The sequence below is a fragment of the Python bivittatus genome, unplaced genomic scaffold (assembly GCF_059951505.1).
Source record: "Python bivittatus isolate LINGU-HERP-01145 unplaced genomic scaffold, Pbiv_v1 ctg000480_np1212, whole genome shotgun sequence".
NCBI lineage: Eukaryota > Metazoa > Chordata > Lepidosauria > Squamata > Pythonidae > Python > Python bivittatus.
Genome location: NW_028277075.1, coordinates 18353048 through 18355765, shown reverse-complemented (window position 1 = coordinate 18355765; position 2718 = coordinate 18353048).

The following is a 2718-nucleotide window of genomic DNA, read 5'->3' as shown; positions in this document are numbered from 1 at the left end:
CTTTGACAATTCAGCTCAGGCCATTTCAAAGGGTGGCTTACACCAAAATTAAAATCTTGCTTCAAGAACTCCAAAGCATTGTATCTACTCATTAATTAGAATAGGGATCAATCAACATTGCAAAGATTATTCTTTGTTAAAATCAAATGATATTGACAGGAACAGAAGCCAGTTCTGAATGAATGAAGCTGGTCGAATTTCAGGAGATAGGGTGTGTGTGTGTGTGTGTGTGTGTGTGTGTGTGTAAGGGGTGGGGGGGCAGTAATTTTTGAATGTTTAGTCTCTTTTTTAAAAAAATTGGTGAGAAGTAAGGAAACATGGGAAAGAATTTGCAGATCCCATTGGTTCTTCTGAGATGTGAAATGTGCCAAACTTCCAATCAGTAGGTATAGAAGCTTTTATATAAAAGCAGTTTGGGAGTATGGTATATATGGAGGTGGCAGAAAAAGGCAAATAAGTGGTCTGTTCTTGCTTTATGACTGTTTTTCTGTTACTTTCTTCCACTTTTAGAACTGCCCTGCATCTGGTCAATTGCCCTCAGTAGCTGTCCTCTTTCCTACTGCTGACAGGGATCAGCCTTGTGACCAATTCAGGAAGCAATGGTCATCTTTCATTCCCTTGGTTCTTGTTGAAACCCTCACATCTAGCTGGTTACATAGCATGTGCATGTATTCAGTTGTACTATTTTGGTGCTACTGTACTGGAAAAATAGTAGAATAAGCACAGTTGCCAGATCAATTCCACATCTGCCCTGCAGCCTCCTGTGGTTTGCCCAGATCTGCTCTGGATCCTTGGGAAATCCTCTGGACCAGTTCTGGAGAGTGCCCAGAAAACTGTAATGAGCACATAAGGAAGAGAAACCCTTGTGGCAGAAGCATAAATCTATTCATAAAATAATGGATATTGCCCATTCTATTCATTACCCAAATGAAAGGAAACAAATTATTGCCCATAATTTGTTAGGAACACCTACATGAATGATCCAGGAAAAAGAAACTATAATCAGGAGGGGGGAAGGATAGTGCCAAACTGTAGCAGATAAAGGAAATAATGGCAACCCCTGACAATGAGGATTGAATTGGAAAATATACCATTGTGTATGTAGAGCAAGATACATCTCTTTGTGGCAGCTGCATGTGAAATATGTCAAAGATCCAGGATTAAACTTCTCCACTGCCATGTACTAGAATGCATCGTGACAATTTTGAGTGAATGGTTGCAATGAGAGGTGACAATAATTTTCTGATATAATGCAAGATATAGAATTCAAAGTGTTAATATGCTCTTGCTTTAGCTCACAGTAGCTCTGAAGTGATGGCCCTGCACAACATTTCCATGGCCTTTTGCAGCTTTTGCTTCTTTCCTAGATCTACAATTTCAAATATGGCTATAAGTTTTGAAAGATTCTGGAAAATGCTGGAAAACTAAAAGTGCACAACATTTGTTTGTCTTTTGATTTACTCAATTTACTCATTACTGGAAAAGGAAATTCAATTAAACAAATCTTTAAATGAAAGGTGTTTGACAATCAGTACTGTGTTTTTCAAGGTTAAAAACACTTCAGTTTATATCTGAGTGTTTGATGCACTTGAATAATGCTTATATAGTAATAACTTGTTTTCCTGGTTTGTTTGTTTAGGACTAAACTTGGGTGGTTAGAGAGGCCAGATGTGTTCTCTGCTATCCCAATGTCAGTGTTTCAAATCCAGGAAATAAGATATAATCTCTTCATCAATATGAAAAGTCAAGGACTGCAGAAGTACTGGCAAACCCCAAACTGTATATCACCCACTTCCACAGGAGAAAGGTCATCTCAGATCATCATCATCATCAACAACAACATCATCATCAATATCATCTGAGCATCAGCTTCCTGTCAAGCATTGTGGGGGTCTCATTTCTTGGTGGGAAAAAGCACACTGACTTGACTTAAATAAAACAAGTTGTCTCAACACCCATTTCCTTAAGTTGACTTATGATAATTATCTGGACTTTGGAGCAGAAGATAGAAGAGACATAGACAGATGCCTTTTCCTTATGTTGTAATACTGCATCTAACACTATTCTACACCATCCAGAGTTGCTTTTTGTGAGATGGGCAGCCATAGAAATGTGATAAATATATAAATAAACAAACAAACAAACAAATAATACAAAACTCACAAAAGGCTTAGCCCCCATCAAGCTGAGTAGAAAGATGCTTTTTCTTTAGCATAATAAAAATGCAAGAACCATGCCTTCTGCTTTGGTTCTTCAACCATTTGGAGAAATCCATTCTGATGCTTCTTCCCATGCTTCTGTTTCACAAAGCATAAAATTGGTTCTTCTCAAGTAACTGTTTTCCAATGTTATCAAGCAGCATAAAAAAGAATTTCAGTCATTGATAACTATGTGACTCAATGTAACACCCCCAAAAAGTCTTGGAATGATTCAAAGAAAACACATCATTAAAGCCATGATCCTAAAGGGGATCTTTAAAGGACAGAAATAATTTGGTAGAATAAAAAAGAGTTACACTAACTGATTCAATTCTTAGGCTTGATTAAAATTGTCATCTTGGTTAATTAATCCTGGTCTCTACCATTATTCTCCTCATTGTGTTTTAGGGTAGGCAAAGCTGCATGTTCCACTCCATAAGCTCCTTACTTCAGTTGATCTGGTTAGCTGTGGACAAAGACTAGAGGAGGAAGATGCCAACAGTGGAAGCTGAATGGCTGC